Source organism: Schistocerca gregaria, chromosome 5 (assembly GCF_023897955.1).
Source record: "Schistocerca gregaria isolate iqSchGreg1 chromosome 5, iqSchGreg1.2, whole genome shotgun sequence".
Lineage (NCBI taxonomy): Eukaryota > Metazoa > Arthropoda > Insecta > Orthoptera > Acrididae > Schistocerca > Schistocerca gregaria.
The window spans coordinates 13,380,174-13,404,220 of NC_064924.1; the positions used below are offsets into that span (position 1 = coordinate 13,380,174).

A 24,047-nucleotide genomic window follows, 5' to 3' on the forward strand; every position below is an offset into this window, starting at 1 on the left:
GGCTTTTTGTTGGGAGAAGAAAAAATACCCTTTGCCTTCACCAGAACTTCTATTTTTCTATGTGATTTGTTGCATTAAATTCCTTTCGAAGCTTAACACTTTTACCTAAAATGGTGGGACTTTGTTTACTTTGAGATGTGGATGTACAAAATTTTTCGGCTGAACAATCTTAATTCTGAATGAGCATTTGACTCACTAGAAGGCAGCAACAATACTTTCCTTTGGATTACTGAAGTTTCTTGTATTAGCTTATTAGGATACTTGACAATTTTTCTTAATTTGTGATTTAGACAGGCTGCAATAGCAGCAGTTTGTCATTTTTGACCTAATAATGCTATATTCTAGTTTTCTATGCTAGATATATCAAACTCCTACATATGAATTTTTTTCTGGCACTTGTCACAAACTGTGACTTCATGTTGCAAAGGTTTTATATCATCCATTGGGAAACATTGCCAGTTTTTCTAATGAGTATTGTGACCCTTTCTATGAAAAGGATAGAGCTGAAATTTTAAACATTTTGTAATACTACTTGTTTAGTTTCCATGTGTATTTATATGGCTCAAAAAGCCCTCAATACACAACAAAATATGTGTAACTGTGTACAGTGGAATTTTTCCTTGACCTATATAGCTGAAAAAAGGTTTCACTACAAAAAACCAGGCTCCAGTGTCATAATCTTGATTGAATACTTTTGTTAACAGTTAAGTATTCACAACCTATCTTTCCCAACTATTATATGATAAAAAGCATGTGGCACAACAGTACTACCCTCCTCAAATAAGACACTAAAGTTCTCTTGACTACAAAGCCCTGAAAGCACAATTGGTATACCCATTCCCTAAAATAGCCCGCACATTCTCAAACCAACCTGAGGATTACTGTACACAAACTGCTTCTTACAGAACTGACTCATCAGTTTAAATGACAGCAGCAAACCCACCCATCTTCCCCTATACTCAAAATACTCCGAATATGCAACAGAAAGAAAACCAGTGTAGCACAGCTCTGACTTGTGTGCACTAAAACTGAGAGATCTTACAACAAAAGTAATTTGTAAGCAACTAAATCTCTCTGCCAAGATTTCTTGAACCAGGTACCATGCCATATTGATTGCCAGATGTTGTGATGACACCACCATTTGTATATGTCCCTAATCTGATGCTGGAACTCTTCTCAACTTCCCAAACAAGGCACCTAACACTATTAACCCAGAAAGGTGCAGAAACTTTATGGGTGACAACATACTGTTGCCCAAAGCAGTATTTAACAAAAAGCTGATAATCTGATAAGCTATATCTATTGCTAGCAAAAGACCATAAAAATGTCTATCATTCTGCATAGCAACCCTAATGCAAAACCTGTAAAATACTGGAAAACCAACTCCCAGAAAACAAAGTACACTCTACCAAATATGTAATACACCACTGACTACCCAACTCAAACCCATGTTACTACAGTGATGACACTCAAATGAACCCACTAAAACACATTACACAAACAACTCCACATGCCAACATTCACCACCAGGCTGTGCCACCTAATGCATTACCAGATCTACACAATCAAAAATACTGCACCAGTGATGTCACCCACTGAAATGTTGTTGTGGGGTGGGTCAAAGCAGATGGATGGAATATGAAGTGTCCAATGATCAAACATCTGCACAGTACAGATATCAAACCAGTGCTGTCTTGTTTTGGAAAAAAAACTTGTTCAATACGCTTACCTGTACATGGTAACAGCAAAATCCTACTTCTGCACTAGCACTAGCTTTTTCTCTGGTTTGGTTTTCAGCAGTGTTAATTGTACAGTGTCATTCATCAGTATGAATAGATTTGACACATCTTGCATGTGGATCACTGAATTCAGTGGAGAAATGGCAAAACACTTGTTTTTTCCCAGTGTTGGCAACCTCAGTAGTTGCTGTATCTATAGCCTAATTTTAACTAGTTGTCGTGTGACATTTAATCTCCAAAGTTGGGCACATTGTTGCATCTAGCACTGTCTGCAGACAGCTGCCACAGGCAGTGATCTCTTCTGATAAATTGCTTTAAAGCCTCCATCTTCCACAAAAATTGTGTAAAAAAATAAAATTCATGTTGATGTTGGCCTCTGTAGTGTTTCACTATGTCAAATCTGTTCATAATTAGGAAATAGTGATGCTAATTAGATTCAAACAAATTAATTTTTTTACATTTATAAACAGCTTCAAACTTTTGTCACTTTGAACTAGTTCTTTCACAGTAATACTTTCTTCATCCATTACTGAAATCTCGCTTCGCAAAAAATATTGACACTTTCGTACTTAATTGTTCTGAAGGTAGCACTTTTATGCTGTTTCAATATTTATCTCTTTAACAAGCATGAAGTTCAAAGTATCTCCCGTATAAAGTTGTGTAAATTCTGAAATTTACATGTAATGTTCTTGGAATTGTTGAGCATGTCAAATTTTCTTATTTTTAAAAGGCCCAGTGATATGTTGATTAAAACGGAAATTTTTGCATTCAGGAAAGTTTCCTTCTACTTGCGTATCTCAAACTTATGCTCATGAAATAAATTTCTGTACACACAATGAAACACATTTAGTTGGGCTTAACTTGCCACACAGATGATGGGGGTAGCTGAACAGTATTTTGTCACAACAGGAAAGAGAAATTAATTGAAATAGTGAAAAACAAAGTAGTAAGCTTTTGTTTACAAAGTAGTAAGACGTTCATTAAAGTACACTGTACACTGCGTAGTATGAGTGGGAAGATAACTGCTTAATTCAGTTGGACAGTGGAACTGTAAGTGTTGCTCTTACTGACAATGACACACTATAGTAACACACCTTAATTGTTCTGTTGTCACAATGGTTAGGAAGTAATCTGAGCCCTTTGTGCCCCCTTCCTGTTTGTAATATATTTATCAGCTTTGTCCTCACATCTGGAAGTCTCAGGGAATTCTAAGTTTGAGTAGCCACTCTGTCACAGTATCTTAAATTTCTCTAGCCAGCAAACTCCTTTTTCCACACCTCACCCCCAGTTTACTTTGTGGTACCCTTGTCTTGTATAACCTAATGATAAGGAGTACCACACAGGACAGATTCTTTTCATTAACTTTTGAAGCAGTGTCTTTAGATAAAAATGAAGCCTTTTGAATTTTTAGTGTATGTGCTACAGTTAATTTTCCCACTGCCGATCACAGCTTCTATACTACTGCTGTTGGTATTCTGTCCAGCCCTTTCTAAATTGTGTACCACATCCACCCATTTTTCAAGCCATTTTATCATCAGACTTTGTTCCTACAGTCTCTAAGAAACTGGCATTGCCAGGCTGCAATATCTTTTTGGTCCATTAATAACTTGCAGCCAGAAATGGATTAATAGTGGAATCCTAACTTTATCAACTTTTTAAAAGTAAAATTTACTACCCTGAAATAGCTCTGAATTTGATACTCCCTGGAATAATAGGCATATATCAGATGACAAATCTAATCTTCCTGAAGAGATGAGATTTGTGATTTTTTTCTCAAGACTCCTCTTATTTGTCAGTCATTTCCAATTTGGATGACTTGCTTAATTCTTATTTTGTTAATTTGCCCTTGCAGTTTTTCAGACAGTTAAGTGACCCCCCACTCTCTCTCTCTCTCTCTCTCTCTCTCTCTCTCTCTCTCTCTCTCTCTCTCTCTCTCTCTCTCTCTCTCTCTCTCTCCCCCCCCCCCCCCCCCCCTCCATCCCTCCCTCATTATTACACATTCACACTGCTGATGACTTTTGGAAAAATTTCTAAGAGTGTGCGTCCTTAGTCTTTTTGACTAATTTCGTCTGCCCAAGAATCTGAGGACAGGCAGGCACAATGCTTTCGGCAGGGCAGTGCCAAAGTGGCAACACAATGCAGGCAGATCAGGCCCTTTTGGTGTATTGGTGGTGGGAGCTGTGCAGCACACTTATTACCTGTCAAGTAACAAGTTGAAACCAGACTGGAATAGTTGTTTTGATGATTGGATACAGTCCACAATGTGCTGAAATACTTAATATTGATTGAAGTGGTTACAGATCACTCAAGTACCTCTTTCAGTGATCTATTAATACTGGAGTGATGTATTGGGATCCAGGAGTTGCTAGTGTTTATTGTAAACACTATGTAATTGTTTATTAGGTAGCGGGTGAGGAAAGCCAAATCAGCAGAAGGGTTTCCTTAGATATTCACCAGTCATAACAATTTTAATAAGATTATCTTGTTTTATTCTGTACATTTTCAGGGTTGCACAGGTTCTGGGAATCAGGGAATTTCAAAGCCATTGTAAAAATTTGAAGACATTGGAAAATCTTTTTTCTCAGTAGATGAAATGGTTTGTTTACTGAGGCATTGTGCATCATTGCTGCCAGGATGCAGCTGAGTACATGTGTTGTTTCCCAACTCTCTTCCTACTGTTTCTCCCCTTCCTACCACTCCCCTCAGTTTGTAGTCAATGCTGTCTTCACTTCTTGCCACTAGCCTAGCAGCTGCTGATGAGAGGCAGGGAGGCATGAGTGGTTTGTTCGGCTCTGATTCCGAGACTGTAGACGGAGTGGTCGGAGACAGTGGCCGTGTGCATGTGCTGTATCTGAGTGAGTCTGCAAACGTGTGTGCTCTTATTTTCTGACAAACTATGGCTGAAAATTTAGTTGTAAATGTGACTTTCTGTGTGCCTGTCTGCACCTCAGCAGTCATCTTTATGGTGAGTTGCTATTTATCCTTGTTATTGATTCTCAGAATATTTGAAAAAGTTATCTGTTGCATAGATTTATCACTGGTCTAATTTCATCAAAATGCTGTCTGTGGCTTGTGAATATAGTGGATTTCCATGACAGGCCAAACTGTAGGCCATTTCTGTGGGTATCTAATGGCTTGGGTCTGCGGACCTGAAGCCATTTGGTTCCCAGTAATGTGTAGGCCTTGCGCGTGAGAGAGTTTCACTGGTTTTCCTGTAGGCTGGGTCCGTTTTTGTGTTGCCGATTTTTATGGTTTATCCATGGACCCAGGACTATGGTGCTCATCAGCAGGCCAGAGACCTTGGGTGTTGGATTTCAGGAATTCTTCTCCACATTCTTCCAAGAGGCCTACTTTTTTGAGGTTATTTCTGAAATTAGTGAAGGTATTTTAGCTCTAGTCTTGCGATTCCAAGGAAATGTTTTTTTTTGTCACCGTGTTTTATTGACATGAAATACTAGTGGTTGCAATGAAACACATCATTTGGCTTGGTTTCTTGATCTGAAACATTTCATTATAAAAGATGTTGTTAGTACTAAAGATTTCTCACATCAAGAAATGCCATCTGCTTGCAAGTTTTAGATATTTCCTTATTTGCACTATTATTTCTTGTACTACAGTTGCAAAGACATTAACTTACATGTTATACTTGAGATCCCTAAATTTGCCAGGGAAGTGCTAAAACATACCTGCAAATAAGGGAAATATCAGAATTTCACTTGGGTCATTCCAAGTCAAAGGGAAAAGTGGTTCCCAATTGACCATCTCCAAATCTAATAGAAAATGGTTTGGATGTTCCATATGTCCTTGGTGATTTCAGTTCAGTATCCTCAGTGAATTCTTAGGGGCTTTCAAAAAGGGGCAGTCACCTTTGAATCACATCTGAAGGTGCAAATGTGCTAAGTTTGTTAGGCCTTTTTTAAAGTTCTAGCAAACATTGTCATTTGCTTTAATATACACAGACAACTTTTATGCTGAATCACACCACGGTGAAAAATAAGGATTTATTCATACCTAAATATAGATACAAGCATCTAAAGTTTGTTAAACTATTGAGAGCCATGGTTAAACTATTGCTACTTTTCATATGACCAAATCATACCAAACTTAAGATGGTTATTCATATCTGATGTCTATATTGACCAGATTTAATTAAAATCGGAGGCCAAAATTTTCTACTTGCAAATTTTAGGGTAGTTTTGGGGCAATATCATTTTTGTCTTCCAGGCAGCTGGTGTGCTTTAAGCTTTCAAAACAATATTAAATATCTTTCATTTTGACAAGTAATAATACATTTCAAAAGTTATAATTTTAACACTTCGATGAGATTGAAAAGTGAAACATTTTGCTCAAGTCCATAATTTTTTATTGGAGTGTACATCAGTTTCAAACATTAATTTAACACATAGTATAAAAACAAGTATTGTACAAAACACAGCAAATTTGCAGAACAAAAATACTGAAGTCAATTCCATTTTTGGTTAAAACTTCTAAAATTTTGTTGGGCAGATTATGGATATCTGTATTGTTTTCCTGGTGATGCAGATAGTGCTTCTAAAATCGTGAAGATGTTACTCAGGAATCCAGCAGGTGTCTGCAGCAGTTGGCCAGTGGCAGGAACAAGCAGAACTGTGTGGGTCCATAAAGCTGAGGACATTTTCTTAATGTGAAGTTTCCAACCTACCAAAAATTGCCATACATACAAGAAACATACTGTCCTTGTTGTAAACTTGGACTTGAGACTGCTGGAATTTCGTCTACTTTGAAGATGTTAACTGTGAATGTTGCAGCATCATTGGAAACTCTTACTCTGTGAATACTGTAATATCATTGGAAACTGCTTACTCGGAGCAGATTACAACAAGATTCTCTCTTGTTGCAGATATTGTATCCCATGGTAAACTTTTGTTTCTTGATTGGGATAGATTTTTAAATTTCTCTTGTACATGAAGATTTACACTGGAATATTACCATCAAAAAATTTGAATAAATCATATGGAGTCAATCATTGGTTATCTAAGGCCCTCTGCACACTAGCACAGGCTTAGTCCTTTTGCTGTTCCCCAATGCCATCACAAGGCAATTTACTGTTTGTTCCACAAAAATTCCATTTGGCAGTGATGGCAAAATCCTGTTTCTGCAGGCATAAATTGATGCAACAGTTCTGACATGCCTCCAACATGTTGGTGTAGATCCATTGCGTGTATTCTTTTGGGTCATAGTCTTTAGAAGCCTCAAAGAAAAGCTTCTAGTTGCAGTTTTTTCTGGAAACTCCTCACTGTTGCAGCATGCAATTTCATTTCAAACTGCACACAGTTGTTCCATCGCACCCTTCTAGTAGCCTTGGATGGATGTTGCTGAATCCAACATTAATTTGACATTGATGAATTGTACACATACACAGTGAATGTGATCCTGAAGCACCAACTGTAATACTGTTTTGGCCTGAGCTCACAAAATTTTTAGAACCCCACTTGATTTCCATTTCACTTATAGTAAGCAATGAATATTTCTTTGTTACCATGGAGCAGGTGTTTCTGTTTGTGAATATTTCCCTATTTATTCTTACTGCAACACAATTATTTTTGCCTGGGTATAATGAGAAAACTCATCTTCAAAAAAGTGAATACATTTACATCATTGAGGTTTTCTCCTTTCTGGTTTGCAGTTGTTGCCAAATCCCATCTTTAGTTTCCAAGCCTCCTTTACCATCTTTGCTGAAACAGCAAATTCTTTAGCCATTTTTTCAATAATGCAACTATTTGGGGCCAGGGCCAAAATTTGAACTTTACTGCAATTGCTTGAAGTGTGAAGCTTTAAGTTCAATTAAGATATCCATACCTTTACAGGCACTCTTCTGTTTGTATCTGAGCAATAACTACTTCGTTCGCACCAACAACTGTGGCAATTGCTTTAATATTGCTGCCTTGGGCTGGCTTTCAGAACTTTACACTTTTTAGCAGTAAAGCATTATCCATGTCTTCAGTTAATGGTAATTCTTACCTAGCCTGGTGGATGATTCTTTTTGGGCTTTTCATGTCTAAACTTGGTACAAATTTTCTGACCAAGTTTAAAAACTTGGTCAGTCAGTAACTTCAACCTGTCAGGCATTGCAGTGGTTACTGGTGTTGAAGCTGCCTTGGTTACATTTTTTAGTAGCATAGTTACATTCCCTAAACCACAGGAAAATCTTACACTGTTAACACTCCAATTACACATTTTTGATTCGCAACTTTAAATTTTATTAATTTTTGTATTAATCAGTAATCCATTTTCCCTGTTTTTGATAGGTATTACTCACCAATATGACACACACACACACACACACACACACACACACACACACACACACACACACACACACACACAAAATAAAATCTTCACATATAAATTTTGGCCAGCTTTGCAAATTTATATTTTTCCATCTGAGCATCCAGTGATAATTACATTTGATATATAGACATCATAGGTAAGGAAAACTAGCAATGGTTGGTCAAACCATGACTCTGAATAGCAATTTTAGAGGCTTGTATCTGTATTTAGGTGTGGTTAAATCCCTAATTTTTGCCATGGTGTAATTCTGCATAAAAATTTGTCTGTACATTAAAGCAAATGGCCAAATGTTTGCTAGAACTTTTCTTTCAGGTAAACAGAATTTGACCAAAAACTACTCCAGAAGTACATGACTTTTTATTGTCAAAAAATTGTATAAGCTTTGTCAAAATTGAATAAACAACATATTCATAATAGAATGAAGATAAAACCACTGTTGGTCACAAGGTGGTGGTTCATTTTCTTGTAAATTTGTTTCCCTAAACATAAGAGGGACCTTATACATACTACACATCTAGTCAGGGTGAATTTGTTGTTTCTTGGAACTACATGCTGTGGATCTCCATTTAGCTCTTTCTGGCTGATATGAAATTTAGACTCAGACTTCTGAACAATAGGTTTCTTCTTCTTGAACTTCATAATGCTGCCCAGAGTTTGCTATTTTCCCCTTGAAGCCTCCAAGGCTGAAGCCACTAAGTCCTTTAACAATTTGAAGTATGATGTCATTAGTCACCTTAGGCAACTTCTTTATTAATGATGATAGCCTTCGCCACCATTTTCTGCTCTTTCACATACTCCCATCAGCTGGTCAAATTTATCGACTCAATTCATGCTGGCATTCTAATTTGAGAGCAATGGAGCAAGATACTTTAAATTTCCACCTTCCTTTCTAGTAACCTCTGCTGTTGGGTAATGAAAGCTTGAAAGCTGGTGGACAGATCTCTCATCTTTCCACTTCATCATACTCAGGCGTGTGTTGCTATTAATCCAATGAGTCACCCCATTTTATTTCCTTGTCACTTTTCATCATAGGTCAAGACATTCTACTAGGATTCACTGTACAAGTATGTGTTCTCGCAGATCTCAAAGGAGATCTGGGCTAGTGAAATAATTAAGTGAAATCTGCAGTTCTAACCTTTAATGTTTTCAGTGAAGTCTTTTGCAACATTTTCTCCTTACTTCTTTCCTACGACATTATCGTTCTTTCCACTGTAAATTTAAAGTTTCCCGGCATGGCCAGATTTGCCCGCTAGTTCCCGCAGCCTGTAGCCTTTTGATAAGCTTCATTGGCAAGCACTGTTTTAAGAGAAGATATTCCTTTAAATTTAATCATGGATTTGTCCACTGCCATACATTCATTTGGATTTAGTGCTTTCTGAAAGTTGTACAATTTTTATTAGGAAAGGATGCAACTTACAAAGTTTATTGTAGTTGGTGTGTCCTTGTGGCATTTTACTGTTGTCATTCAAATGTAAGTTGGTGAGACACCACTTGAAATGCCTCCTTGACAGCAGTTGACTCAGGTAACTGTCATGTACATAAACACCTGAACTACAGTTACCTCTAACTAGGAAGTGGTTTTAAGTCCAAGATATTTCTCTGAGAAAGTTTTTAAGTTTTCCATGGATGCTGTTACATAAGAAACTATCAAGTCAGATGACTGTTGCGCATACAAGTTTGCCTGAAACAAAATTAACTCCATATATATTAACTGAGGTGGTAATGGTGTACTTAACTCCACGATAAAATCACTGGGATCACACTGGGAAATAAATGCAGGGTCATCATCAGGGCATTGTTTTGCTCCAATTATGTTCAGTCTTAGTTTGATCAGCAATCTTAGATGGGTCTGATGCATTGTGACAGTTGGTGGTGCAATCACTGAAATGGAAGCTGGGCACTCATCCTCAGAATCACTTGATGTATCAGAATCAAAGAGAACATTGTCTGTAGTTCAGACAATACAATAAGAACTCACTGCTGTTACCTTTGTCTCGAGTATCTAATGATGTATACTCTGCAGGGGCTTTCACCATTTCAGACTTGGCTTCCTGGCCCCCTCATTATTACTGAAAAGTGGAAGTTGATGTATGGTGGTACATATTTTGAACTGATGAATCTACAATTTTAATAATTTCTCATTAATCTGACACACAAACTAATAAACAAATGCAGTTATATATTACATATGAAAATTTGTTGGAAACTTCCCTCAGCAGCTAACAATTAACAATGTGACATCAACAGTGCCTTCAGTGTTCTTGAGTTCACCTGGTGTAGGTATATGAAGTACTACTGCTGTTGCAAGAACCCAGTAACAACTGCCATCTGGTTAATACATCTAAGAACATGCCCTGCTAGTAGTTAATCTGCCACAAGGAACAGTTCTATGCATCCAGAAACCAGACTTGATAGTTAAGAAAGCCTAGAAAACTTGGCATATTTGCAACTTCATAAGTGATGTGGAGGTGAGTAGCCTCTTTCAAATCTGTTAAGAATTAACCACTGAAGATACTGAACTGAAATTTGGTATATAACCATGGACTACAGAACCTTCACACAGTTTCATAATGTTTGAAGATGGTGGAGTAGGGACACTTTTTAATATTGGTCCCTTTGATGTGGAGTGACCCTTGGGGAAATACGTGGCTACTGTGATAATGTGGTTTCCTTTAGTTGATTACTAATCCTCTTGTTTTTTTACTGTTTCTGGCCCATATAAAATTTTGCAACAAATATTGCTTTGCTAAACTTTTGTACTTCAGTGATCAGTGTACCATTTTGAAACAACTTTCTCTTTCCATGGTGTATAATAAATATAGCATTCATTTTTTGAATAGTTTCAAAGAATAATGTTGGCAGTTTGAAATTTTGTATTCTTTATACTCCTAACCACTGGAAAGGTTGTATTTGGCAAATGTTTTCAGTTTACAAATTTAGTGCTTTCCAGTGCAATAAATTTCAGTTACCTAGTTCATATCAGCAACTAAACTATTGCATAATAAGTTGTTGCAAAGACCAGTGGGAAAAATATTGTAAAAAATGTTTAGAAGTATGTTAAGGCATGTCCACAAGTAAAACTTTTGTAAGTGCTTCTTGAGCTGTTTACATTAGGGAAAACATGGCTGAGCACTATGGGACTTAACTACTGTGATCATCAGTCCCCTAGAACTTAGAACTACTTAAACCTAACCAACCTAAGGACATAACACACATCCATGCCCAAGGCAGGATTCGAACCTGTGACCGTAGCAGTCGCGCGGTTCCGGACTGCACGCCTAGAACCGCTAGACCACTGCGGCTGGCTTTACATTAGAACACAAACTTCAGCTGGTTTATGCCTGCAAGTTGTTGGGACAAGTTTGTCAGTAAGTTGCTGCAAGTACATGCAGAAGTGTTTCCACTAGATGAACCATAAGCTAGGCTAGTGGATGTTAAGTGCTGTGCTAATAATGAGGGCAGCTGCTATTGTTTATTAGGAAAACAGATGAAAATAAAGTTGAGAAACAAGAAATGTGTGGGTGAAGAAAGTGTTGTATGTATTAATCAAACTCTTCAGTGAATTAAAAATCTGAGGACCTCAGATTAAAAACTTTGCAGTTATTAAATTTGTCCATTGTATAATAAAATATTAGAAACCATGATACAAAAATTGACATCACCAAGGGATCAATTTATAATTCCAAGACTTCTGCAAACAGTATTTTTATTGCAAATGCAATGCATTTGAAAATAGGATACAAAAATGCTGCAAGGTATACCATAAAGAGGTGGCATTTAAATAGCTCCTTGATTTTTGCAAGCAGTCTTTATTGCAGATGTAATGCATAAAAGATAAAAATCAGCTAAAATTTATACACCTCTACTGTTCTGATGGAGCAGTCATCAGTTGTTTGTTGCACTTGTCTGACTGAGCAAATATATTTTTACATGCTTAAATTCATATTTGTGCCATTCTTTTCCACAGACATTTACACAAGTTGTCTGAGTTTGAGCAAAACTGCTGACAACTGGCAGTTTGGGTGGGAAGTTGTGGCAAGGTTAAAGACAACCTTTTCATTAACTCATAGAAGGTACTTAAAGTAGAAGGAACTTGCAACAGTTTGTTAGTTTACATGCATTTTTAGACCATTCCCAGGATACATTCTTATAGCTCACTGAAAAGCCCCCCCTGCCAAGCCAACTTTACCATTTTTCTATAACTTGGACCTCTGTCATTAGCCTTCAGTGTTTCTAGGCTTGTAGTATTTAAAATATCATGTTCTGTTACTCTAATTTTCTTGTCCTTATAATTGTTTGTCAACAGCCTAGCACATCAAAAGTTCTGGTTTCAGGTTCTCCTGAAAACAAATTTGATCCTCTGAAAAGTTTTCTCATTTGACTCAATATTGTGAGCAATGGCTGTCGCAATGAGTTTACCTCAATGTTGTACTGCATTGTATTTTTCTTGAGGCTGAGGACTGACTTCCTTAGTCTTATTTTATAGTTACTTTTTTAATATGCTAAAGCTATCAGTGCCTACCATGTAATCCTACCACTTTTTCTGAAGTCTTATTACTCTCAGCTTCTTTTTTTTTGTGTAGTGTGCCTCACATGTTCTTTCCCCTCATCCACTGCACTCATTCTTGTAATAAGGACTTGTTTCTTCTACAAAATGAAACATTTTATCATGCACTATTTGCCTTTCTGAAGCTGCATCTTCACACATGTTGGGACAAGTTTAATGTCAGTAATTGATTTTCACATCTTGGTTTATGTATGTCTTGTAAATTGGTGTACTTGTTGTAGTTCTCAGTTTTTTGTGTGGCTGGTACAGTCATCTTTGTAGTTTCACATTCTTCCATTTCTGCAGTTTTTGCATGTCTTGTGATAAATTCCTTCTTAGCTTTCTTGTATCATCTCAACTTCCTGTATTTTACTGGCATTTCATTTTCATGTGCTCCTTACTAACATGGTGATATAAAGAAAATTCATTTGGATATTAGATGGTCAAAAATGTTCCATTATTTTCAGTATATGGACTAATGCTCAGTATAATTTCATCTACATTCACATGATTACTCTGCAGTTAACAATTGTTTGGTAGAGGGTCCATTGAATGACCTTAAATCTATTTCTCTACCATTCCATTCTTGAACAGTGTGCAGAGAAAATTTAACACTTGAATATTTCAATGTGACCTCTGATTTACTGTATTTTATCATTTCTCCTTATGTAAGTGGCTGCAAACAAAATATTTTCAGTTGGTGTGGAGGTGGTTTAAGTTGGTGTTAGATGTTTAATGAGAACCTACCAGAAAAGCCTTTTTTAATTAACATTTCAATTTTGTGAGAAACAAAACAATTGGCTCTCCTTTGAATGTTTTTGATACCTTCTGTCAATCCTGACTGTGATCCCACGTTGCATAGCTGTACTCCAGAGGTTGAAAAGTGTAGGGCATAAAGTTTCTTTAGTATTCTGGTTGCATTTCCTACATCCATAATTGTGATCCATCTGCATTTTGTTAAATGTGCAGCTTTTTACAGATTGTTGGAAGTTGACACTTCATGGTTGCACTTGAATCCTGCTTGTAATATCTTCACTTGTTAGGAAGATACTTTCTTTGTAGATATAAGCTATTCCATTTAACATTACTGTCCATACCTAAACCACCCAAATTGCTTGCTTTCTGGAAGATGTCCATAGTTCTGCACATAAGGTATTTTCTGACATCAATTCTTTGTGGTAAAGATTGATGTGCAGTCTGTTTGGGAGCAATGATTGTGCACAGGTTTTTTGGCACTATTTGCCTTTCTGAAGCTGCATCTTCTCACAATTTCTCATTTTCTGAGCCTGTAATGCTGTTTCAACCACGTTGTAACAATCACCTGTGCTTTCATTTTTTTTGTTCATGAATCTTCATTTAATCAGCAGCTGAAAAACTCTTCAGCAGTTCTATCAGCAGCATGTTGACAGATCTTTAATTTCATTGCCAACACTCCTTTACAGGCCTTTAAACTGGTTTATTTCCATAATTGTCTTTGTAATTTCTTTCATGACTATTGTGTCTTTGTCATTCTCTTCTCCATTTTGTTGAGCTCAAGGATGCTTAGGTTGCTAAATTCCTGTAACATTTCCACCTGTTCTGTTTGTAGCATTCCACTTTTATACTGGTAAATTTGTCATTTGTCATCTATACATATATCACCTAACATACAGCCAAATGGGAGCCAGATTGTAGAACTGTGCATGCTTCATTTTCTGTGAAGGAATTGGGAGGTGGTAGTTTGATGAATCACACATACTGGTTTCAAGATTCTCTTAGGTAATTGATTATATCCATTTTTTGCCTTCAGGAGCAGTTTACTGCTGCTAAGATGAGTGTTCTTTCACCACAAGATAAACTAATTTATTCCTACCATAGCAGTCTGCTTACTTTCTGCTATGTGTAGGTTAGGAGTTCCTTGCTTTTGAAATGTGGTCAGGTCACAAATAGATTCTTGTGTTAATCTATGTGAAGCAATGTGACTAAGATATTTAAACAAATGGAGGGGAGATGTAAAGAAATGGTACTGTTTGGAAAGTTATTGTATTATGAATGAAGATGCTCATCCATGATGTCAATAGTTAGCTGCTTACTTAGGCTCCTAATTATAGTTTGTCAAGATTGTGTAACAGCTACATTCCCATCACTGGTTTGAAAAACTATTGCCATGGGAAGATGGCACCAGTGTACAAAATTGATAATGTGAATGTTTTATTAGTTTATCTTGATATAATGCTCTTATATAAAATAGGCTTTATGTACATAGGAAATCACCTGGCATTTTCTGAATTGACAGAAAAATTGAAAAAGTAAATTTGTTGGGTCTGGTAGGAATTTCAGTTGTTGCTTTCAGTTCAAGCAAAAGTGAAGTACTATTTTGACTCAGATGGGCCAATTAGGACTGACTGAACATGGTCATCTGTGTAATGGGACATTCTTTACCAAAGAATTTTTCTTAGGATGCAACATACATCTATTTCAGCAGTACAGTGAAGAATTCTGGCGTTATATTTCGTTCAACCCCGATAAATACGGAAATAATTTTGGGGTGCTAGAATTCGAACTTGGAAAAGGAGCTAAGTATACAAAAGCCTTACCAATAAATTTGACAATAGAGGAACAGATCATGACCATCTAGTGCAGAGCTCTTTTGCGTCGTTGGTAATGACGTCAAATAACAGTTCGGAAAAATCGTCCTTAGCAGAAAGTATGTTTTAACGAGGAGTGTGATAATGGCCGCTCTTGTGTTCAATTTTTTTCGTCAGAGGTTAAAAATTGAATTATATGGTTTTCGTGAGTGTTCAGTGTCGGCTAAGAAATCGATAAAATTTAGGTGTAGTAGACGTTGCCAAGTGGTGCTGTCACGCTGTACCTGCAAACAAAACCGTTGCTGTGGAGACAGTTGCTACGACAAAGCTCGGCCCTGCCTATTCTATTATTCAGCTTCGGAATGTCCCATTGCTTCACGAGGCCACGTAATTCGAAAATTCTGCTTCATTACGCTCTTTGTCCTGTAACATTCTATTAAGGACACTGAATTTTTATATCAAGTCACGTCATATTTCTCAGTTTAACTATGATTGTTGTAGTAGCTTAAGTTCGCTAAGTATTTCGAAAATAAGGCTAAAGTGGACAAACATGTGGGAAATGTATATGACAGCTAAGTCATAAACCGCAAATTTTTCGCATTTAGGACAATGGAAGACTGGACGGACAGCTAAGAAAAATAAGGTTCGCGGTGTTTTTGGTAAATTAGATGATGGTAATAAAGAATCCTCTATCTGAAATGAAGTTTACAGTTGGTGTGGACACTTTTCCTGTCTGTCAGAGGCATTGGAAGGTTTCTAATGCAGAAACATGCAAAATAAAGTCGTACTCACAGTAGTAATGAAGGTTGATGGTGACTAAGTGACGGGGAAGCTAATGTCAGATGGAAATGGAAGTGGTAGTTCTGATAAAGGTGTAGATATAGTGGGTGGTAGAGGACCGTGGAAATTCTTTGCTGCATACTAAGACACAGACGACGATCTAATGAAAGATAGGTTATGTGAAACTAAATTTCAGCAGTCAAGACGTGTTCCACTGTTTCAGATTAGATGGGATTAGATAGGTATTAGAACAGTTATTTTGAAAAGTACCTGAGATGTAGCCTTCTGGTTTGCGTGTATTTTAGTTGTAGACATCATAGGAAAGTGTTTTCCTCACCACAAAGGCTCCTCTTTGGAAAGTGCACGAGATACAAAATAGCGCCACCAACACCAGCAGCAGTTCAGAAAGACGTAATTATGTCCGTATTTGCAAAATAGTTTTGTCTTTGAACATAACTACTATTTGCAGAGACGTTACAGAAAGTATTATCTTAAATCCCCAAAAAGAAAATTCACTCATTAGCTAATTAAGTGTTTAAAAACTGCCCATACCACAATCTATTCTCTTTGAACCAACGCTATCGACTCGAACAACTTCATTGTTTTTTTTCTCTCTGCCCTCTCTCTGCCCTAGCTTGCACAGGCAACTAAATTCCATAAACATTCTTTAAAGTAAACCTAATTTTCAGCCCAAGACAAGCTACAGTAATAACTCCACTGCTGTGCGTGTGCTTTGTGTACTCGTGGAGTAAGTGGCTAAGGGTCTGGTCTGAATGGTCTCGCTCGGTAGCAACTTTTCCAGTGCGTCCAACTTACGTAAACCAAAATTAGCAGACGACAGTGTATTCAGAGATACAGATTCGCAAACAAAAGCAGAATGGCGGAGTTAATTATAGAAATGTCTAGTTAAATTGGAGTTAATTATGTTCAGTGAATGTCGGTCTAAAGTCATATACACATCGAAACAACCATGCCCGTTAACCTTCGCGCCGTGACTTCATAGAGGTTCATGGAAAGAACAAATATTTTCTAAGGGCTTTTGAAACACGTTTGGGTATTGGTGTTACCAATCTTTGTGCAGCGTCTTTCGATGATTGCACTCTCGTAACTATGGTATTTGTTCAAAGTTAATAAAGTAATTCATTATAAGCAAACATGACCAGATAAGATAAACAAGCTGGAATACAAATACCAATGCAGACTGTTTGCTTATACATATTAAACACTTCAGAAATTCACGAGGGAGACCATTATGAAAATATTTTACTGAACATAGGTTTTTGACTCTTCGCTTTGGGTGTGGAAGGCAGATGTTCGAATAATGTCGTACGATCAATGAATTGTGGCGTAGAAGGCGTTCTTATTGATTGTGCGTGTAGTTAGGCAGTGTGTAGCGTTTTTCGAACTAACAGTTGTTTGCGTGCGTGACGGCTGAGTTTGCCCTGTTGCCATGACGACCGACTGTTGTCGCTTCCTAGCGGCGCACGGCCAGAATATTCCTTCGCTCGAGTACTCACTAATTAATGATCCTCCTCCCTGTCAAAGGAAGTTGCCTAGTTATTAGACATTGGACGACTTTCCCAGAGCTGCCTGTAAGGCCATTACAAAGTCGATGTGCCACATAGTTCCTACAAAATATCTTCCCAAAATCCGTAGTTTCGACAGGAATTCAATCCAAATGGTTGTATATCCTTCGCAGTTCTCCATTTCCATAGCATTTTCTTCAGTTACAGGAAAGAAATTTGTTCATTATCGAGAACAAGACTAAGTAAATTATATTTCACGCACACATCAGTTATGCTAGAGATTGTTGCTCGAGTATGAGGTGGACTTTGATAGTTGCTTAAAATGTAGCTGTACTTCAGGAAAGTGGGCTACTTAAATTTTTACAAGGCTTTTGTTCATAGAATTTAGATTTGGTAGGTCCATTAATAAGCCATGGCTATTTTGATATGAAATACATCCGAATCGACTTCAGTTCTTCTGCTGCTTATCATAGTTGGCAGTGGAACTTCCGTTTTGAGTAGGCCTTGCTCCGAAATCTTCAAATTGTCTCCAGTATTTGATGCCACCATTTGATTCGGAGAGCGTAGATTTGCCTGGCTGGTATGGACACAGGATAAGGCGGAGACGAAGCCTGTTTGCTTGGCATGCCGGATCGATGTGGAGCACGGCTCGCGTGACACCCGACCCTGGCCGCCGGCGCCACAGTGGCGGCCCAAGCGCATCAAAAAAGCCTAGCGGTTTGCCCGCGTCTGCTAGACGAAAGCACTGTGGACTTTCCCAGGGCTACAAAAACCAGGGCGTAGTCTTAAGATAGTCGTATGTCGATACATAAAGAAACGATGAAATGCGCTTCATAGTTGTCGGTGTAATTTTTTTTTTAAATTGACTGTTTACTTACCCATGTATAAAGCTCTAATTCGGCCTTAGGCGATTGTAAAAGTTTCCAGCCATTTGAAACATAGTATGGGAATATGCTCCAGGCAGTCAGCGTAACATTTACTCTTAGAGCGTGCCCTTATCCTTATTGAAAGATAATACTAGAAACAACCTGGGAGCTTTATTATGAATTAAATATTTCAGATTTTACAGGAAAAATCAAATGTAGTTACGAATCAAATCTTCTGTTTCATAGTGGATATAAGCTAAAGCATTTGAATGGGAAGAACTTTATAAATGTGTAGTCTGTTTGGTAATTTAAATCCTTTAAGTGTGAAATGTCACACTGTGTAAGTATCATGCTGTATAGAAATAAAGCCATCAAATAGATCCAAAGTTTCTTATTGTTCTGAGAGAAATCACGCTTAACTTTGTATGTAGAATCTGTTTTCACTTAAAGATGAGTGATAGTTTGCATTTATGAGCTGTGGTAATAGTAACTAAAAAAATTCCCCTAGATGTTCTGCTGAATAAAAAACTCAATTCCATCATCCATAATTATCAAAACACTCTAAGGTAAAGAAATTCTACACCTTTTGAAGACTAGTCAGTTTGCTGAACTTGTGAAAATGGCCCAATGGTATTTACTTCTATGGTGAAGTATGAATTTGGCCTGAGCATTTGTTAATGTTAATGAAAATAGAAATCTGTGGTGTAATACTAGCTTCTGGGGATACGCTGCTCTCTACAGGAAATCGCTTCTGTATTTGAGAAACTATTTAGGCTTTCATGGCTGCTCAGTACTGTTCGGCGATTTTTCTGACGTGATGTGCCAGCACGAGTGGCTGGCATTGTCACAACTCCACCCTCTGTTGCTGGTGCCAGACGTCGGCTGAAGAGCAAGACACAGCACTCAACAGGCAATTTGTCAAATGAGTCATTGAAAAATAATTTTGAATATTTACCTGAAGTGGTTGCTTTCAGCCTTAGCATGAGGTGCCCCATTGTTACGAACGCTTAAATGTCGTTTGCAAAACAAGATCGAATTTTACAGCCACAAAGACATGTCTGGAGCCTATTTGGAGAAAAAGTACAGTATTGGCATAAAATCGAATGTGCTTGTATTAATAGGTTGAATATAGATACAGATTGCAGCACTCAACGTGCTAACATTACAGTAGTTACGGTTTTCTACAGTGCAATGCCATTCTTACCTCTTTGAGGTAGAAACATTTGAATATTTTGAGAGTAAATATTTCTGCATAGTGTATAACGAGACTTCAGCGATACGCAACAGTACTGAAATGTGCAGTCGCCCATTTACTACAGATATATGAACTTGGAAACAAGAAGTTTGCCTTTTAACTAACGTAACCGAAGCTAAAGAAAAGCTACGGACTTTGCAACTGAAGCGAAAAAACTTCCAGCATGATGCTAGAGGTTCTCTCCCATCGGCGAATACATTTTACATTTCACTACAGTGCCCTCGCACAGATTTAGTGTGATGAATGTAGGGTTTCGCGTTTAGTGGCTTCGGTGATTCCAGAATGCAGCAGTTGGAAAGCTATTTAGAGTAACAAAACATCTGAAGTGTTGACGTGTTCTGGCTGTCAGTTTGAAGCATGTAAGTTGCGAGTTAAAAGCTCGGGCCACGGTTCGCTGTTTCCAGTAAGGCGTAATCCTTTTGATTTTTCCGTACATTGCCCAAAATCTTACCCTTTTGTGCGAAAAGTTAAACTTCGAACGGATATGGTGCTTTTTGAATAATATAATGGAAATGGAGTGAGTGAAATTTGGTGTCGAAGTTCATTATTTCCTGTTTGTGGTAACTATATGGGCCGTTCCAGACTTTGTTTGGAAACCCACCCCAACTCGTTACCATGGAAACTGGCGTATATAGAGCACAGCCCGCTAAACAATCAATCCTATGAGACGACGTTCCCCACCACTCCGCTCTGAAAGTGGTTGTACTTCGGCCTATCAGGAGCTGGAAAGTCGCCGGTTCGACCAATAAGAGTGCTGCGTGTTGCTGTGGAGGTGGATTGTGGCAGCACATTCGCCGGCAGAGCATTCTGCAGGTGGGAGTCGTTGTTTGAGGTGAGGTGTGCGATGGATGAGGAACATATCCTACTGTAGTGTGCACTGATGACGATGATAGTCAGGTGAGTTTCTGGAATGCAGTCACAGGCGAAGATATCCTTTGTCTTTGGCACTGAAGGAAACCTGTAGTTAGTTCATCAACTAAAATTCCTTTACAGTATTCTACGAAGAAAAAATTTGTTGACGCAGACGCTCGGTACTGATCGAATTGTGAATTGTTGGGTATTCCACTATGAAATTATCATGGTGTTACCACTGCTGAGTTTTAGACCCACCCTAATCTGCTAGTCATTAGATAAATGAGTGTTTAAAAAATCCATTTACTGCAAAGTTTCATTGTTGCAGATTCACATCTTCGACCTTCGGCAAGACGATTCATTCCTGCTGTTACTTTACAACGGAGTAAGTTGGTAAGTTACCTTTATAGAGTGCATTCAAAGTTTGCTTCATTGCTTAAATGTTCCCATCAGATCACTGCACTCACAACTTTAAAACTTAGAAACTAAAGACAAAGTAGTAAATGCAGTTTAGTTTCTGAAGCTTCATTTCTATTCATGGACACTTGGCTGATTGCCCCCCAGTCATTTTAACTGTTTTATACCTTGTTTGCCAGGCTTCTGCTGTGCGTTAAAATTCCAGTTGCACAGTCATTTAACCACTAAATTCTTCCCTATCTGGTCACAAATGCGAAAGAGGTTCCATACGATACAAATGCTTGGACATGTCTGTTTGCATATGTCCTTGATTGTATGTTGTGAAGCTCATGCTCTAAGTTTTTCCTTTGTATATTTTAAAATAAAAACTAGAAAGCTAATTAAATCTGTTAAGTTTCACATAATTTATCATGGAATAATTTGTCAACTACGGCATGAGTAACAGTACTGTCCGCAACTTGCGCATTGTCAAACCTCTAAACTTAGTTGCTCACGCAACAGTCGAATTTATGTGCGTAATTGTTGGAAGAGTACCTTAGTTTTTCTCCTCGACGGTATCGACTGCGGTTAGGCCGCATACAGGGAGGGTCAGCGCGCGCACAGTGTAGTGGCGGTAGTGTACTGAACACTAATGGTCTGAGGATAAAAGCTTTATCGTTTAGACAGCACACATGAATCTTAATTCTGCTGTATGAGAATCCTGACGTTAAGTGCCTCTTCATCCCGTTCCAACTAGATTGCAAGACACTGCAAGTTAGATTATTAACCAAACATATTCCAGTATTTGCTACTTGTACTGGTGTCAGTTTTCAGTGACTGGACACCGTTAAGCCGCCTCAGATTTGCGACTTCCCCGATAGACAAATACAGCTGTGCATTAATGTTAAAATTGTAAAGTTTTGATGAAATATTTTCGCACAGCACAATTCTGGGCGAGGATGACGTTTCATCTGTTTTTTCATGCGCAAATAATATGTGGTTATTGGAATAATGGATGTTTAATGCGGACGTCAGAAGCGTGTTACACTTCAGGTTTGGCGTGTGAAGGTGCTTTAATAAGTCCAGAAAGCGAAGGTTTTCTTACATATATACGATATACTAATCTGAAACTAGATTTCGGGTTTTTGCTTTACCGTAATTTTGTAAATCGACCCTTTACTTAGTTACTAAATCACAACGGGTTTCCTTACTGAATTTTGCACCCATTCAATGCACCTTGGACAAAGAATTTCATATCACATATTTTAAGCTTACGTATTTCTTATGCAGCATTGTTTACTGGTGGCGAGTTCTTGCTGCGAACTACCTGGGAATAGCGCCGTGTCATATAGTTTATATAGAAAACTACCGTAACGGTAGACGTCAAAGCTTTCCGAGCGACCATAATTGTTCGCCTCGCCGATAATTGCAGGCGTTTGGTATTTAACTAGCGTCATATTGTAGTAATAAATTGATAAAGAATGTAGTTGTCTACTTGATTTTACTAAGTGCCAGCGACCCGTAGGCAAGCATGCTTTTCGTGGCTGGCGCATTTGCGTCTGCGCGTGGCGTAGACTGATCAATACTTCTGCGCCGCGCCGTCGCCTCTGCTGTTAGTATTGGCGGGAAATGAGTGGTGGGGGGAGCTAAGGGGGCGGCACACCTGGCGCCGTCTCCTCTAGCTGGTTTGTCCGCTGACTCAGCCTTCGCCCTTGACAATCGGCCGCAGTCAAGGCACTTATTGCGCTTAGGAAGGAATAATGCAAAGCACTTACCAGTGCTCACTCCTTAATTATCGGCAAAAATGATAATGAACGCTAGCGAGTGAATTAGACTTGCTGGACGATTTTAAAATATTGTCTCAAAAAGGGCATAGTTTTTAATACCACTAAAGAGAAAAAGTTCTTGTGCACGTACCTGCTGCACAAATCACATCGCTTGTAAGAGTAATTTGCTGGCAACCTAATGCATTGTTAGCTTTTCTTTTGGCTGGCAGGTGAAACCCGGAGTAAAGTTTTTGCATATTACACAAGTGAAGTAGTGTTGTATGATGAGTTGACATTCTGATTAGGTATTTTTAACTTTGAAGATCCTGTTATATTTAAAATTGTACCACTATCCAGCATCAATGTAAATCCTGCCATACTTAAAGGGAATTGTGTTTAAATGTTTTTGCTTCAGTGGACTTCAGTGTTGAAGATCAGAAATTTTAGTACCAAATTGAGTATTCTAAATTAAGATGAAATGTGTACTTCTGCTTAAGATGCTTTGTGGATTGTGTGTTATGGATGAGTATTGTGTATTTGGTCTAGAATGGTTATTGGATGGAAGGTGAAACTTCAGTTAATTGAGAAAACAGTTGGATACACAGGGACTGTTGTACTAAAACACATAGTATCCACTTAAAGGACATAAACAGTGGATCTCTGAGAGAATAAAAATAAATTCCTAGCAAAAATAAGTTAGTGCCATAACTTTTTTCACATTGACTAGTTTTCAGTGATGCTGCCCAGGTTGATAGTAACCTTTGTTGCATTGTGGTTGCCAATAGCTGAGGCTGTAGGCAAGCCTTGTCATTCCAGATGTTAGAAACTTGAGTGTATCCAGTTCTGTGCATAGCTATTTAACACTGCAGGGTAATGGATACATAAACAGGCACTGACCAAATTTGTACAAAATACTTCATACATCAGAGGGGATCAGCAGTCCTGTGTTCCCACATTTAAAGACTTTTCATTGTGTTTGTTCAATAATGTTTCATTTGAAATGCTGTAGTAAAAATGGAGTTACTGCACATTTGTTAATGTACATGCTGCATTTATTTGGAACAGGAAATTTTTCACTGTGGCTCACTGCAGAAGATTTTTAATTTTTATGATTTTTATCCAGAAATCATTCACCCAAGTCTGGCTTCTTGGTAGTTGATCTCATATACTAGGTACTTCACTGAAAATTGAAGGATCAGAATTGAAGCATGCTGCTATCCTCAGTTCTATTGGATTTTGTCTACATTTTTAAGCTTTTTGATGTTTTATATGAACAGTGTCATGTCACAAGTCATACTTAACTGTATTGTTGAGGTTATAGATGGTTTTCTGTGCAGCCCAGTTGAGTAGTTAAACAGTTGCAATATTAAGATAACATATGTAGGTTTGCCACATTCCTGGATGCCTGTCTGGGTGATTACATT

The 24,047-nt window shown here is 37.9% G+C and overlaps 1 protein-coding gene across 2 annotated transcripts in view; it reads left to right on the top strand.

Annotated features, from left to right (window-relative positions):
* The window catches only part of LOC126272210 (heterogeneous nuclear ribonucleoprotein K-like), a 61,534-nt gene that overhangs the window by 7,837 nt on the left and 29,650 nt on the right, over positions 1-24,047 (top strand). For both annotated transcript variants that reach the window (XM_049974895.1, XM_049974896.1), the window contains exon 2: positions 20,790-20,854. The gene's annotated coding sequence lies outside the window, so the exon portion shown is untranslated. The remainder of the gene's footprint in view (positions 1-20,789; positions 20,855-24,047) is intronic.